At 39.4% G+C, this 17,911-nt stretch overlaps 1 protein-coding gene across 3 annotated transcripts in view; it reads left to right on the top strand.

The window, feature by feature from the left end:
• The window catches only part of ATG4A (autophagy related 4A cysteine peptidase), a 52,217-nt gene that overhangs the window by 14,344 nt on the left and 19,962 nt on the right, over positions 1-17,911 (top strand). The window lies entirely within an intron of this gene.

Here is a 17,911-nt window from a genome sequence, read left to right as displayed (position 1 = left end):
CCCAGAACTTATTTATCTTACAACTGAAAGTTTATACCTTTGACCACCTTCACCCAATTCCCCCCCCCACCCCCTACCTCTGGCAACAACCAGTCTGATCTCTGTTTCTATGAGTTTGGTTTTTTTTTTAGATTCCACATATAAGTGAGATATGAATTGAGTTACTTGTTGACAGCATATAATTGGGTCACATTTTTATCTACTCTGCCAATGTTTGTCAATGGCAACAAAGTCTCTTAGGTTTTCTGCATCTGAGAACGTCTTGATTTCCAGGATATTTTTGCTGGATATGTAATTCTGGATTGACAGTTCTTTTTTCTCAGCACTTGAAAATTGTGCCATTTCCTTTTGGACTCCATGGTTTCTGATGAGAAATCTGCTCTCATTCAAATTGTTTTCCCCCTATAACTAAGGTATGATTTCTCTCTCACTGCTTTCAAGATTTTTTTCTTTTTCTTTTGTTTTCAGGAATTTGACTATGAATTGTCTTCATGTGGATTATTCTGTTTGGGGTTTGCTCAGCTTCTTGAATATGTAGGTTTACGTGTTTTGCCAAATTTGGGAAATATTCAGCCATTATTTATTATTTTTTAAAGGATTTTATTTTTTATGTCAGTTTTAGGTTCATCAGCCATTATTTTTTTGAATACTTCTTCAGCCTCACACTGTTTCTCCTCTCCTTCTGGGACTCTGACGACATGTATGTTTAATATATTGTTATAGTTCCATATGTCTCTAAAGCTCTGTTTCCTTTTTTTAAAGTTTCTTCTCTCTGTTGTTCAAATTGGGTAATTCTATTCTTCTATCATCAGTTTCACTGAATCTTTCCTGTACTGTCTGCATTTTGCTGTTGAGCCCATCCAGCAAGGTTTTCATTTTAGTTATTATATTTTTCAGTTCTAAAGCATTCATTTACTTCTCCTTTATAGCTTCTATTTCTTTGCTAAGACTTTCTGTTTTTAAAATTTGTTTCAAGCATGTTTATAATTGCTTGTTGAAGCATTTTTATGATGGTTGCTTTAAAATCTTTCTTGGATAATTCCAATATTTGTGTTATCTCAGTGTTGCTTTCTGTTGATTGTCTTTTCTAACTCAACTTGAGATGTTCCTGGTTCTTTGCATGATGAGTGATTTCCTATTGTATCCTGGATATTTGGAGTATGATTTTATGAGACTCTGGACCTTATTTCAGTCTTATGTTTTAGGAGATTTGCTCTGAGACTACTCTGGTGGGAGAATGGGGGCATGGCTTCATTACTGCCAGGTGGGGTTGGGTGTCAAGGTTCCTTACTCACCATCCATTGATGCTGGAATAAGAGTAGGGGCACCTCATTATTGCTGGCCAGGGGTGGAATTTTAGGTTCCCCACTAGGCCTCTGCTGACACTACCCTGGTTTGGAGAGAGCAGGACATCTTGGTGTTGTCATGGCCTCCTCTACTATCATGTTCTGAAAGCTTCATTACTGCCTAGCAGAGAGAAAGTTCCAGATCTCCACTCAGCCTTTTCTGAAACCATCTCATGGAGAGGGGGCAGGGCGTGTGTGACCCTTTACAGCCAGATGAAGGTGGAAGTCTAGGCTTCCCACTTGGTCTTTGCTAATGGATGTGGGGTAGGGCCACAGTGTTTTCTGTGGTGCTTGGTTAGAGTATGGCAGTTATTGTCTAAAAGTTTTCTGTCTTGCTAGGCTACCCCTTTCCTATCTCTTTGGCAAGAGCTTTTTGAGGGACTTTTTTTCTGCAGCCATTGGCATTTCTGGGTTGCTGCCTTCTCCATCACCAGGTTCAGGATATATTACTCAAAAACAAAACCCCGGGAACTCATTGCCAGGTCATTACTTGGGTCTTGAGGTCTCTAGCCAGACTGTTAATATAATATTAACATTAATATGTTACATTACATTCATGCATTGCTTAATGATGGGATGCGTTCTGAGAAATGTGGCATTAGGTTGTTTTGTCATTGTGCGAACATCATAGAGTGTACTTACACAAACCTAGATGGTATAGCCTACTATACGCCTAGGCTATATGGTACTAATCTTATGGGACCACTGTTGTATATGCAGTCCATCATTGACTGAAACATCATTATGTGGTGCATGACTGTATATTAATATATTAAAATATTATATTAATATATTACATATTATTTATATATATTATAATGTCCAGTGTTTTTAGCTGTACTTATTGGGAAGAATAAAGTAAGTGTGTCTATTCTATCTTTTCTTGGAACTAGAAGTTGTGTAAGTGGTTACTTAAAGAAAACATGGATTCTTTGTTAGTTACAGCCTTTCTCCCAGTAGAAATCTTGTTAAGAATGGGTAAAATCACTCTGACCCCTATGCCCATCGGTATACTTTTTTTAGCTATTATTTTTTACTGTGGTAAAAAGCTAATAGCAAAAAAATTACCTTTTTAACCAATTTTAAATGTATAGTTCAATAGTGTTAAGTATATTCATGTTATCATGAAATGGATCTCTAGAATTTTTTCATCTTGCAAATCTGAAACTCTATGCCCACTAAACAACAACTTACCTTTTCCCTAGTCCCTGGTAACCATTCTACTTTCTGTTTCTATGAATTTGACTAGTTTAGATATTTCACGTAAGTGGAATGATACAGCATTTGTCCTTCTGTGACTAGCTTGTTTCACTTAGCATAATGTTCTCGAGGTTCATCCATGTTGTAGCATCTGACAGGATTTCCTTCCTTTTTAGGGCTGAATAATGTTCCATTGTATGTATATGCCACATTTTTAAATTCATTCATCCATTGGTGGGCATTTCGATTGTTTCTACCTCTTGGCTACTGAGAATTGTGCTGCTATGAACCTTGGTGTTCAATTTCAATTCTTTTGGATATTTACCCAGAAGTGGAATTGCTGGATTATACAGTAGTTCTATTTTTAATTTTTTGAGGAGCCTCCATACTGCTTTTCATAGCAGTTGCACCATTTTACAATCCTACCAACAGTGTACAAGGCTTCCAGTTTCTCCACATCCTCAATAACACTTGTTATTTTCTGTAGCTATCCTAATGGTGTGAGGTTATAGCTCACTGAAGTTGTGATTTACATTTCTTTGATGATTAGTGATGTCAAGCCTCTTTTCATATGCTTGTTGGCCATTTGTATATCATCTTTGGAGAACTGTCTATTTAAGTCCTTTGTCCATTTTTTTTTAACTCAGGTTATTTGAGTTTTTGTTTTCGAGTTGTAGGAATTTATTATATATTCTTGATATTAACCCCTTATCAGATATATTATTTGCAAAGATTTTCTCCCATTCCATAGATTGACTTTTCGCTGTGTTAATTGTGTCCTTTAATGCACAAAACTTTTAAAGTTTGATGCAGTCCCATTTGTCTATTTTTGCTTTTGTTAGTTGTCCTTTTGGTGTCATGTCCAAGAAATCATTGCCACATCCAATGTCATGAAGCTTTTCCCCTATATTTTTTTCTAGGCATTTTATAATTTTAGGTCTTATGTTTAGGTCTTTAATCCATTTTGAGTTAATTTTTGTATATGGCGTATGATAAGGGTCCGACTTCATTCTTTTGCCTGTGGATATCTATTTTTCCCAACACCATTTGTTGAAGAGACTGACTTTTCCCACTGAGTTGTCTTGGCACCCTTTTCAAAGACCATTTGACCATATACACAAGGGTTTATTTCCGAGTTCTCTATTCTATTGATCTGTTTGTCTGTCTTTATGCCAGTACCAAACTGTTTTGATTACCATAGCTTTGCAATATGTTTTGAATTCAGGAATGTGAGTCCTCCAACTTTGTTCTTCTCTTTCAAAATTGTTTTGGCTATTCGGGGTCCTTTGAGATTCCTTATGAATTTTAGGATGAATTTATCTATTTCTGCAAAAAATGCCATTGGGATTTTGAGAGATTGTCTTGAATCTGTAGATCATTTTGGGTAGTATGGACATCTTAACAGTATTAATTCTTACAATCCATGAACACAGATGTCTTTGCATTTATTTGTGTCATCTTTAATTTCTTTGAGTAATGTTTTTATAGTTTCCCATTGGTATACTTCTATATACTAAATAAAAGTTGACTATCAAGTAAAAATTCTTTGCTAAACCTTACTTTTACAGTAATTTCAGGGTACAGAACTATGGATAGAGTGCCATTCATTGTTCCCATAAATTATTTGTTGCTTGGCACAATTGCTGCCCATACCAGAGGCCCTGCTTATTCAGGCATTAAAGCCTTAGCTAGCTCCTTTATGGTACAATAGAATGGAGTCAGGGTCTGCACCCCATCTTTCTCTTTATTCCCTATCATTAAATTTCCCTTAAGACTAGTCTCTTTTGGTGACTCTGAACCTGAGGCCCCGGCAGGACTGCCTAAAGGTGGCAATCAGACAAAGGCAGAACCAAGCTTTGGATGGAGAGAGACTTCAAAGTAAACCTAACCCTGAGCCCTGCCTCCTCCATGAAGCTTTCTTTGACTATGCTAGCCCATGCTCATCTCCTTTTTCTGATCTTCTATAACACTGTGTCTACTATACAAGCCAACATTCATCTTGTCTTACCAAACAGAGTTAGACCTCAGTTACCCGACTCATTTTGGGAAAAAGGCATTTTTTTTATTGTGAAATTTTTGTTGTACATTATTGTTTGTCAGTTACCATATAAATGCATCTCTCCACTCCTTGTGCCCACCCCCCACCCCTCTTGCCCCTGGTAAACACCAAACAGATCTGTCCATGTGTTGGTTTATCTTCCACATATGAGTGAAATCATGCAGTGTTTGTCTTTCTCTTTCTGGCTTATTTCACTTAACATAATATCTTCCAGGTCCATCCATGTTGTTGCAAATGGGACGATTTTGTCTTTTTTTATGGCTGAGTAGTATTCCATGGTATATATATACACCACATCTTCTTTATCCAATCATCAGTCGAGGGACACTTAGGTTGCTTCCATGTCTTGGCTATAGTGAATAATGCTGCAAGGGAAAAAGACATTTTTAATAACTAGCTTTTCCAAATGGCTCATGATTTCCTCTATTTAAGCACCATGAGCTTTTAACATTTTAACTATCCTGAATGGAATTCTTCAAAAAACAAAGAAACAAACAAAGAAACAACCTACTCCTCTGACTTCTTATATAGCATTTATGGACATAATTTAATTTTTTCTGATTAAAGATCATCACTATGACTATAAGTTGTTGTGGTATGCTATAATACAGTGGTATTCTAAGGCCTATTGAAATGTGATTTAATGTTTACCCCTGCTGGTCCCAGACCATTTAGTCTTTGTGGTCCCAGACCATTTAGTCTTTGTGTGTGTGTGTGTGTACACGCGTATATGTATGTGAAACCATATTAGTTTTTTTATGATTTTCTGTCTCTTTCCTTCTCAGTTCGCCCTTCTGGCTGCTGTCAATCTACTTTTATAAAATTGATCCTCATCCCATGGCTCAGTACACTCAACAAAGACTTCTTAACTGGGACTTGATGCTGAAGGGAATGCTTTTCAAGGATCTTGAGAGGTTCAAGATTTACCTTCTCTAGTCAATTTTGTTTGTTTATCTGCAGGCTTGTTCTAGTTTGGAGAGCTTAGCTTTGGGACTAAGAACAGAATCTCCTGGAACAGGAACCACTGGGGCCCTTAATTCAAATCACCCTAATTTTTCCTTCTGTCAAACACTTCTCACATTGCTTGGCTCTCCAATCAGGGGTTTCCTGATGGGTCCACTGGAAAGAATAGTTGGTGACAGGAAGCACTTTGAGGCAACTCTGGTCTATATCACTTCCTCTCACCAGAGAAACAAACTTCAAAAAATGACACAAAGAAAGGCACTTTCCATTTGGGGCTCTCTGACAAGGAGTATTCAAGGCTCTGACAAGGAGTTCAGAGTGAGGAGTATTTTTAAATTTTGCTATAGTGGTCATGATAGATGGCACAGGGTAGAAATGGAAGCAGCCTTCAGGGGCAGTTATTGTGAAATTCATAATGCAGAGGGGAACTATGGCATGGGTGTTGCAGAAGCAGTCCAAAGTTCTAGAAGTGTGAACTGAATATAATGGATATTACAAAGCTAGAGATACATCTAAAAGTCATAATTGGGAAAAGCAAGGAAGGCAGTTACTAACTGTACTTCCCCATACACATCTATTTTCAGTATTTATTATAATGGAATTGTTTAAACTCTTCAGAGATGTTAGAATTCGAGTGTACTTGCTGATTCTAACTCTCTGGTGAAATGTAAGATATGTGAAACTGAAGTACAAGCTTTGAAATTTAAGTACATTTTCTGTTGGCCACACCCAGGCACAAGTTCTAATTAAACACTTAGCTTTGGGGATATTAACACTTCCTTAAAGTTTACAAAATGCTTTCACATCTATTCTCTCATTTGATCCTCACTATAGTCCTGTGGGAAGATATTATCTCCATTTTATGGGTAAGGAAAGGGAATCTTAGCTTCAAAGACTGGCCCAAGGTGACTTGGCTAGTAAAAGGCAGAGCAGAAATAGAACCCAGCTCTTCTAATTCATAGGCCAGTGTTCTCTTCAGTCTACTATGCTTTCTTTCATTAAGATTTGGGGAACAAATTCGGTATATTTCTCTGATGAAGACCAGCTAATGCTATAGTAGAAAAGAAGAATTAATAAATTTGTGAATTTGTAATCAAAGTGAGCCTATAAAAATATATAGCATTTTGGAATGCTATAAGTTGAAAAATCCAGTAAATTATCCTTATATCTAAATAATATCTGAAGCCCCAAACTGCTTGCACCTCGATTTCATGTGTGTGTGTGTGTGTGTGTGTGTGCAGCGAGGTGGGATAAATTCAGAACTAAATCTCTACTCCTGATAACAAAAGAATATTTTGTTGTTAGCATAATTTTGATCTGTATTGCCAATCTGTATTAGAAATAAATCCAGTATAGAGACTTTCCTTTTTCTTGATTTGAAGTATTCCTTACAAACAATACAGTGCACAAATCTTAAGTGTACAGCTCAATGAAAAATGTATGTGTAACCTCCACCCAGTTCAAAATATAGAATATTTCTGGCCCCCTGGAAGGTTCCTTCTTGCCTCCTCCCAGTAAGCACTCCCTCCCAAGGGTAACAACTATTCTGACCTCTATCATCAAAGATTAGTTTTGCCTGATTTCAAACTTTATATGAATAGAATCATGTTGTATGTACGATTTTGTATCTGACTTCTTTTGTTTAACCTAGTGTCGGTGAGATTCATCCATGTTTTGTGTATAGTATTAGTTAGTTCTTTTCTTTTTTCGCTGTGTGCCATTCCCATGTTTGATTCACCACAATTTATTTATCCATTTGCCTTGTCTTAGTCAGTTCAGGCTGCTGTAACAAAATTCTATAGACCTGGTGGCTTAAATAAACAAACATTTATTTCTCACAGTTCTGGAGGCTGGGAAGCCCAAGATCATGATCCTGGCAGATTTGGTGTCTGGTAAGGTCCCTCTTCCTGGTTTGCAGACAGTCGCCTTCTTGCTGTGTCCTCACATGATGGAGAGAGATCATCTCTCTGGTGTCTCTTCTTATAAGGGCACTAATCCCATTCTTGAGGGCTCCACCCTCATGACCTAATTACCTCCTAAAGGCCCCACCTCTTAATATCATCACATTGGGGATTTAGGGCTTCAACATATGAATTTTAGGAAGACACAAACATTCAGTCCGTAGCACCTCTGTTGATAGACATTTGGGTTTTTTCTAGGTTTTGGATATTATGAATAAAGCTGCTTTGAACATTTTTGACCATATCTTTTGGTGGACATAAGCACTCATTTTTCTTGGATATAAGCCTAGGCGTGGAATCGCTAGGGGAGGTGCAATAAGAAGACATTTTTAACTTAGAATTAATTTAACTTAGAATAATTTAACTTAGTATTAATGAAAGAACTGATGGCTGAGCTTCTTGTAAGAAAACCCATTTTATGAAGAGCCGCTCTTGGAGATGAAAATGGATCTGTGTTTTGCTTAGTAGGTTAAGATTCTCTGCCTGTCAGATATTGGACAGTATTTTTGCTGTGGTTGGTGGGTTGGGTCTTTCGTGCTTGTGGGTAGATGGGTATTTATTTTCCTGGAGTCTGGTACATAGAGTGCACATCAGGGATAAGGAGCCATTTTATTGTGAGCTGTATCTTTTTTGGATGCGGTCAGATTGTCTTTTCTTGGGCAACGTGGTTCAAATGATCATAAAATAACAGAAAATCAAGTTCACTTTACAGAAATTTGCCTTAGGATTAACTTGGAATACATCTTTTGTTTTGAAAGTGAAGGTACACATATAATTTTATGTAATCCAAAAACTTAAGTCTGGCAGTGTAATTTTACATTACATCGAAGGTAAAAAATTTTTAAACATCATATGTCTGCTGGCAACATTCACTAATGAAGTGTGATGTTGAAAGGGTATAGGGAAAATTCCTGTGGTCTGGGAAGTGGGTTGTAAACAGAGGAGAAAACTGGGAAAGTGCTCCAAATGAAGAGTACTGTTCCTGGAAAGGATTCAGAGTTTCTCCCGTTGCGCTGAACCACTGAGCATGCCACAAGGCAGAGACCCACCTTAACCCCTTCCTTGACAAAGATGGTAACTTCAGGTTTTTGTTTTTTTTTAACAGTTTAATTTGGTAATCAATATTAAAAAAAAACAACAACTAGGATTTGCATTAGAGGCAATTACTTGTACCGCTTCTATTCTGCAGATAGTGGAATACCTATACTTCCTCCTGGGAGTATTTGAAACCCTTCGGGGGCTCTATGAAGCCTGGTTAAGTCCAGAATCCTTACCAAGGCTTCCAAGGCTGGCATCTCCTAGTCTTACATGCCTTTCCAGCCTCAACCCTTGACAGTCTCCATGTGGCATCACCATTCTGCACTCTCTCATCCCTCAGTGTTTTGGTACAAGCTTCTCCTCTGCCTGGAACATCTGTACCCTGCCCAATTCACTTAAGTCTCATCCTTTAAGGCTAAGTCCTGCCATCACCTTTCTTCCCAAAGACTTGTCTGTACCCCAGACTGATTTAAATGACCCTCTGCTGTGCTCCTTTAGCCCCCTTGTGCAGACATTGACCATACTGTATCAAAATGAACTCTTCTCTCTCTCTTCCCATTATACTTGAAATTGCTTAAGATATATTGTTATCTTTAGGGCCTAGCACAGTGCTAGTCATATGGTAGGCACTCAGTAAAGGATTGTTAAATTGACGTTTGGATAGACATATAAACCAGCTTTTAGACTTTTGTCGTTGTGCCCATTTATTCAATAAACATTTGGTGGACCTTAGGGGATAACTTATTGCAAGGCACTATGATTAGAGCTGTAGGGGATACAGAGATGAAAACTATGTGGACTGAGACAGGAATTCATTCCAATAGCAAAGAGACGACATGTCTGCAGATAACAATAATCTAAAGTACAAAGTGCCCAGTGACATAAAGGAGAAATAAATAAAGGATCATAGAGGCTTAGAAGAAGGAGCAAGTACTTCTTGGTAGGGAAATTGAGGAAGAAGGGTTCATAGAAAAAGTTGCATTTGAGATAGGACTTAAGTGCAAGTAGGTCATGATCGAGCAAAACTCCTCCAAGGTATCATGTGGTTTGTTTTGGCTGAAAAGAGTAGATCTCATGAAGGAGTAATGAGCAGTGGGGAACAACTAGAAAGGTAGGAAGTGACCATATTGTAGAGGGCCTTAAATGCCAGACTGATGAGTTTGTATTTGATTCCTATCAGTTGGAGCAATCTTGGAAGCCCGTGGAAGTTTTTGAGCAACTTAGTGGCATGGATGGAGAGATCCTTTAAGATTAGTCTGGCAGTGGTGTATTTTAGTATTTTCTAAGTTAATCATTATTAACTAATTAATTGCTAAGCTGATAATTAGTTTCACTAAATAGTGTGGAAAAATTCCAATGCCTGTAGCTCCTTGACCTTTTTTCACTAGTCCTTTCTCACTGGAAATCTAGATGAGGTAAGAAATCATATGACCAATTAGTTCTGAGCAATGAAAATTGAAATTGACAGAGGAAAGAAACACTACCAAGACAGAAATGGCTCATAAAAATGCATAGACATATAAAGTGTTGTTTGCTTAGGAACCATGTCCAAAACATTGCCTTCAGCTGTCTGGAAAAATCTGGACACAGTATATGAATTGTATTGTTAATATTTATTCCTTAGGGGTAGTTTAGATCACTTCCAGTTAAAAATAGCTATAGTGTTCTAACCTCAGACTGTCTACTCTTACTCTCCCCTGTAAACAGTGGGTACTGCATTGTCAGATTGTTTTATAGTATGTTACATAACCAGAGCATCTGGTTTCTCGCCACCTTAGGCCAGGCCTTCAAGACTTCATGCCTGGATTATTACAACAACTTTCTCATTGGTCTCCCTGTCTCCAGTGCCTCAAATCCAGATTTTATCATAACAGCAAGGTATAGTGGGAAGAATACTGGATGGAAAGTAAGATTAACTCAGTTTACTGCTCACTAGCTATATGACCCTGGGCAAGTCATATCACCTCTCTGAGACTCAGTTCCCTCAACTCTAAAATGGAAGTAATGATCCTTGCCCTAGCTATCTCTAGGGGATGTCTCAAGGACCATGTGAAAGTGCTCTGAAAACTGTCAATGGTTTTACTGAGACTTGGACTCTCCTGGCTGCCTTTCCACCCTCCACAATCCAGTCCCCAGCTACCTCTCTAATCTCATTTCTTAATATTCTCCAGAACCTACCCCCCTCTCTGATGCACACACATTTATGGTGTTCCCCTCATCTGGAATGTTCTCCCGTCTTATCTCTGCTCATCCAATTCCAAGCAATAATTTAAGGACCAGTTCAAATCCTACATCTTCCTTGAAGTCTTCCTTGATGACTCCAATGCGCATTGATTCCCCCTTTTCTGAATTTGACAGCACTTAGTTATTATCAACACTTGCCTATACATTGCCTTTTATTATCAGCTCTTTCACTTACATAAGGCTCATGTCTTTAACTAGATTATGATTTTATGATGCCTTAGATTGTTCGTTTAACATTTAGTGAATGTTTATGAGGCTATATCCTCTGTATTCCTCACAGAAACAAGTACAGAACTTAATAAATAATTTTTGGCTTTATTTATTTATTTATTTATTTTGTGAGGAGGACTAGCCCTGAGCTAACATCCGATGCCAATCCTCCCCTTTTTTTCTTGAGGAAGACTGGCCCTGAGCTAACATCCGTGCCCATCTTCTTCCACTTTATATGGGACGCCGCCACAGCATGGCTTACTAAGCAGTGTGTTGGTGCGCGCCCGGGATCCGAACCTGTGAACTCCGGGCCGCTGAAGCAGAGCGCGCGCACTTAACCGCTTGTGCCACCGGGCCGGCCCCTTGGCTCATTTATTTAGAAACCCATATACAGACTATCTTAAGAGAGAGACAAGCGAACCCATCCTCTCTTCCTAGAGCTTGGAGTACCCCTCCTAACAACCCATCCTATCTCTACCTCCTATAGAACCATAGAAAGAACTTTCTGTGATGATGGAATTATTTTATGGCTGCCCTGTCCAATATGGTAGCCACTAGCTACATTTAGCTGTTGAGTGCTTGAATTGTGGCTAGTGCAACTGAGTAACTGAAGTTTTAGTTGTGTTTAATTTTAATAAATTTAAATGTAAACAGCTGTATGTGGCTAGTGGCTACTGTATTGGACAGTTTAGGTCTAGACCAGTGGCTTTCCAACTTTTTTGATCCAACAATACAGTGAGAAATACATTTTATATTGCAACCCAGTTTATATACACGTGAACAAGTTTCATGAAACAATAGTCATCCTTATTATATGCAACACATTCTATTTTCTGTTCTACCCCATTTCATTTTTTAAAAATACTAGTTGCAACCTACTATATAGATTTCACAGCCCACTGATGATTTACAATGTGCTGTTTGAAAAACACACTGCTCATTTTATATATGTAGAATATGAGGCCCAAAGAAGTGCAGTAAGTTCTCCAAGGTCACACAGCTAGTTAGTGGCAGGGTGGGACTAGAACCTAAATTTTAAGATTCCTAGGCTAGAGCTATTTCCATGAGGGGTGAGGAATGATTTCTCCTTCTCTTCACCATGCCAAAACAAAAACAAAAACAAAAAACCTCAATTTTTTTCTTTTGATGTTGGAGAAAAATCATTTGACACACTCTTCATTTTGACTAAATATTTTCATAGTGTCTTGCTTCCTATGTGAAACTTGAGCTCTGTATTTGAGTGTTGCTGCTTTTTTGTTTGGATACTGTCCAAAATCAAAGATACAATACCACGGAGGCTTACTTTGGACCCACTGCATGATTTGGCAGTGGTACTAATGTGAAACTGTTCTCCTTAAGAATACACCCACGCTTACCACTAGCAGGTTGATTCTTAAGCACAACAAAACATGTTGATGAAGAATCAAGGTGATTCTTACCTCAGTTTGTGGAATAGTTGCTTCAAGTCTTGAATTATAAAGCCAGCCAAATATTTTTCTCCATCCATCCATCCAATGTGCTACCCTCTTTGTATGACTTATCAACAAAGATAAACTTTATAAAAACAGTATCTTTTTATTTTTCTGAAAAATGCATCTCTTCAAAAAGAGCAAAGTTATCTTATCAAAAGCAAAAGGAGGCAGCAATTTAGAGGTGTAGTGGTCTATGTGTTAGGTGCCTTACTGACCAGTTTGTGCATGGAAGCCCTTTTCCTCATGGATGTGTCCAAGTGCATTTCAGTCGTCAGACAGCAGGCAATAATTTGTCCCTAAGTAAAAAGAACAACAAAAATATACTTAAAAAGGCAATAAGATTTTCAAAAGCATCACTTTAAAGGAAAACCAGAAAGAGTCCAATTTTGCATTACATTTGATTCTTACCACCATTGTCAGTAGGATGAATTGACTGACATCTCTAAGAAATGTATTTTGTAGGGCCAAGTTATCTATGGCCCATCTGTTTTTTCTAGTTGAAAACCACAGGATCTTATCACTTAGCAATGGTCCCTTGCCAACTGGACTGGTTGTCCTTTGGCTGACTTGCTCTGAAATTTGCCGGGTGCAGCCTCCAGGGCTCCACTACCACTAGTACTAGTCAGTTCAATAGAATCTCATAAAATTGTAAAGTTAAGCTGAATGATAACCCTTTGGTTAGGATTCCCTAGTGTAAGTCTAAAAATGACAATGTTCTCTTAAGGTGTCAGAGTTCATACTGGTCTGTAAAGAAATCATTCATGTCTTTCACATTATTTGACAAGCCATCATTGCTAGGGTGTGACTTGCTGAATAAATTCAAGAAAACTTGCTGTTTTGAACGTGAAAATCTCCCTTGAAATGCAAAGAATTGTTGCCCAGTTCTCTATTCTCTAAGTTCTTGGTTGTCAGAAAAGCAGGGCACTGGAGGAAGAGAAATGAAGATGGGGCAGGGCCTGTGCACAGGTGAGCAGAGGCTGGGAAGACCAGAACACTGAGTGGACCCAGGAGGAAGGGAGTGAAGGCACGTTTTAGACTGAGTTTTGTTCTTCTGAATTCCTCCTGCCTTCCTAGGCTCTGCTGATCAACCTGCCATCTACCACGCCCCTCTTCACAATCCCTGTGCAGGTTGACTTCCTTTTTTACTTTTTTTTTTTTTAACCTCTCCTTCCTTTGTCGCCCAAACTCATGAGTCCAACATGTTCTGGCTAGGCCAAGCTTACTATCTCCCTACTCCCACCATGTTTTTCTGCTACCATTTCATCACCCACACTTGAAAACTGCAAGTTATTTTTGACTCTCTCTCTCTCTCCCTCCCCAGCCTCACCCCACACTCAGTTGCTTGCCAAATCCTTTTGGTGTTCCCTCAATCGGGAATTTCCTCCCTTCCCCCTTGCCACTTATATCTTATTTCCATTAAGGCTCAGCTCTAATGCCACCTTTTCTAGGTTGTGGAAGGCCCATTCACCCCCAGTTGGAATTAATTGTTTGTTGCCTTCCACATCACTTTCCTTTCTTAGAGTACTTATTGTTGTTAGTTGTTTCCAGGCCTATCCTCTCCACTAGATTAAAAGCTTTTGGAGGATGGAGGCTACATCTCAGTGATGTTTTATCCTCTGTGCTTAGCACATAGTAGGTACTCTGGAAAAGTTTATGGAATGAATATATTAATGAATATTCAGCACTTACCATGCCTGTCTTCCACGGACGCTTTCTTATGTTTTTGAAACTGTGGCCTGAAAGTTTGTTAAATATGTATGTATTGCTGAGGAAGCTGTTTTGGAACCAGCAGTATCCTGGCATGCTTTTAGAATCAGGTGACCTACAAGGAAGATATGCTATGGTATCTCAGGCCCCTTCTGGCCCTGAGATTCTGTGACCTTTTGATTTCACTTTAGAAAGTTTGTGTTGTTTGTGGGGCACAAGCCCCACAGAATTTAGGAACCTTGATGTACAAGTGTCTGTGTTAAGCCCTATCAGAAAATTGGTTGTTCAAAGTGATTTTTTTCATTTACTTGCAATTTTACAAAATAACCCTTAGAAATATAGTCAATCACTGGAAAGCATATTTTTAAAGATTTTATTTATTTATTTTTCCCCCCAAAGCCCCAGTAGATAGTTGTGTGTCACAGCTGCACATCCTTCTAGTTGCTGTATGTGGGACGCGGCCTCAGCATGGCCGGAGAAGCAGCGCGTTGGTGCGAGCCCGGGATCCGAACCCGGGTCGCCAGAGGTGGAGCGCGCTCACTTAACCACCAAGCCACGGGGCCGGCCCTGGAAAGCGTATTTTTAAAGTAAGACAGCAAAAATGGCAGAGTGAGCACCTCTGAAAATTTTATCCATAATAGCAATGAGAAAACTGGCAAAAATGGTCAGAATCAACTTTTTCAGAACTCTGGAAATTAACCAAAGGCTTGCGACAATCTGGGAAGTATTTATTCATGAAAACCAGCTGCATTTTGGTAAGAATAGTGAACTTTGTGGCGTTTTCACTTGCCCTCCGCATCCCTTGCAGTAGCCTTGAGAATCCACAGCCTACAATCACAGGAAAAGCCAGCAGTTTGGCAGCCACTGGAGGACACAGAATGGGGTGGGAGCTCCTATAAAGCCTCATTTCTAGAGAATTGTCATTATTTGATCTGTCTGGTGATTCCCCAGAAGACCCCACCTGCAAGACTCTATTTATTTGCCCTGACTTAGAGCTGCAGAAAGCCTTTCCCTGAGAGTTTTTGAAAACCATCAGAGAGAATCGATTAACTTCATGGCTGCCTAAGGCAGTAGATAACCAGAAAACTTAAAAGGAAAAGCTGAGGAATAACATGTCCACTGGGGCTTTGAAAAGTTCGGGCATATTCCTGGGGATCTAAAAGGCCATGTGCATGCTTAGGGCTGTGTGAATTCCCAGGAAAGACTTGAGAAGGCCCTAAGCTCCGACTTTGGCTGATCTTGAGCTCTGCACAAGCAGAAAGGGAAGACTAAGGCAGAGTTATCAACTGCCTGGCTGAGTGTTGCAGGCATGCCCCAACATGTACACAGAGCCCTTTGGCCAAGACTGGGAGACTTTTTTGGTTACAGGAGTTTAAGGAAATCTTTGTTCAATTATTAGCTGACCACTAAGCTAACCCAGCAGAGACTTCAGTGCAATAATTATTATTAAAGTAAAATGGACCAGGGTGAAGTTCCTTGTCCATCAGACCTTGTAGAAGCTGATTCTTGGTCTACCAAGCTACAGTATTTGTTGCTCTGCCTATATGGTCTTTATCTCTTTAAACAGGCTGAAAGGGAACTGATATGGGGCTGATGTTTGATTTGTTAATTTTAAGGCAAGACAAAAGTAGTTAATCCAAAAATTTTGTAAAAGGATTGCTGTTAGAAATGATTCTGTTGGAAATGCGATTTCACTTCTGCACCTCAACCACGTCCCGCATTGCTTCTTCATCTCTCTGAATTCTTGTGGAAGACCTATTCCTCTTTGCTTCCCAGACCCCTTTGTATACACTCTCCCCATGTTACTGCTCTTTGCTTCTGTTAATCTCATCTTCTGTTCTGGCTTTCATTTGTTTCATCCATGTAGCTTCGACTCGTGCTGGCTATGGCCTGACACACTGCATTCTGGGAGTCTATCTTCCAAGAGGAGAATCAGGAAGAATAGAGACTGTAATGAACTTCTTGCTGGCCGGAGAGGGGCTGAAGAACAAGAGGAAAATTCTTTGGCTACCATTTTGGTCAGAGCCATCCTAAATGAAGCAGCGTAGTTCTCACAGGCTTTAAGGGACTGTACTAATTTGACCAGATTGCGGGGCAATGACTCACTGAGACAGGGTTGGCAATAGAGAAATGTTTTTTTTCGGCCAGTACTAAAAAAAGACCCAAGGCTTATATGCATACATGCTGTACATTCATCCAATGCCACCTTTCCTCACCCCTAGTAGGGGAATGCCAGAGAGGCTGCCCCTTTCCCACACTCCTCTCAAGCTACTTGTTTTCTGACTTCTTTTTCTCGTCTACACTGGATGTTCATTTTAACCTGTGATTTACACCACCTCAGTCCACCACCTCCTGGAGATGGCCTGACCTGGGTGATCATTTTTAGCCTGGTATTTCCTGGGCATGGGCCAGGGGCTGAGGCCAGTGGCAGAAAGGCTCAGACGGCACAGGCTCCCTGGCAGATTCGGCAGTGATGAGTTTTCACTGGGGAACGAAATGGCTGTCTCATTTCTAACTTCTTTAGGTTTGAAATACTGCCGAGATTATAACCTTAATGATTAAAACATCTTGAGGAGAAAGGCTACCTAAATCGCTGAAAGATTGAACTTCTGTAATATGTTTCAGGAAAGGCAATATCCCTGGGTAACTGTTTCTAAAATTATAACTTCAAACAAATTATAAGTTCAATTTGTACAAGTTATCTAAATAGCTTCAACCTCCAACAAGTATTTTAAGCAGGTGAACCTGTTTTCATGATCAGATATGACTCATTTATATTTAGGAACATTTATTTCTATGAAAACAGCAAGCTCCTACCCTAGAAAAGAAAGCCAAAAGAACACAATCTGTCCTTTCAAGTGAGTTAAACATATCCCACAATGCCATTTTTACAGGAAACTATTCCCCTGGGGCTCTTAGGGACTGCTGTGGGAGAGTCCCTGCCGCTACTCGCTACTCGTAGCTGCACAAAAGGGCCCCTACTCTCTCTGAGCTCCCCTCTGCATAGGGGATGGGGAGCCTCCAAGAGTTGAGAGGAAGTGTGTGTTGGGTGTCTTAGTTTGAACTTGAAATATGGTTCTCATAGAAATGGCACCATAAACTATGAAATATACTTTTTTAAAATTTTATTTGTTTATTTATTTTTCCCCCAAAGCCCCAGTAGATAGTTGTATGTCATAGCTGCACATCCTTCTAGTTGCTGTATGTGGGATGCGGCCTCAGCATGGCCAGAGAAGGGTGCGTCGGTGTGCACCCGGGATCTGAACCCGGGCCGTCAGCAGTGGAGCACGCGTACTTAACCGCTAAGCCACAGGGCCGGCCCTGAAATATACTTTCAATTTGATTTTTCTTGTTACCAGTTAAAATAGGTTTTTGTGGGTTGGCTTGGAAACTTATTTATTACCTACAGTATTATTTCTCTCAGAAAATTACTTAAATGGAACTTTTGAGATAGGACCCCTTCATAAGTCATCTTGACTCTTTTAGCAGACCCTTCCTCCACAGGTGGTACAAAAGTGAATTTTAACTCATCCCACATTACATGGTCATAAGTTCTGAGAGTCTGGCCTGTGAACGTAAGAGATTTAATTATATTTTGTTTGGTTACTTTACCTTGAGAGATAACCATAGTCATTTGTGAATTCCAAAAACAAGTTATAATTATCGTCAACATCGAGATCCTTCTTTGCAGAAGTCATATGTGAGTAAAAT

The sequence above is a fragment of the Ceratotherium simum genome, chromosome X, assembly GCF_057802395.1.
Source record: "Ceratotherium simum simum isolate JZ-2026a chromosome X, ASM5780239v1, whole genome shotgun sequence".
In the NCBI taxonomy this organism is placed as follows: domain Eukaryota; kingdom Metazoa; phylum Chordata; class Mammalia; order Perissodactyla; family Rhinocerotidae; genus Ceratotherium; species Ceratotherium simum.
The sequence above is the reverse complement of the archived record's forward strand: the minus strand, read 5'-3'. Positions and strand labels throughout refer to the sequence as shown.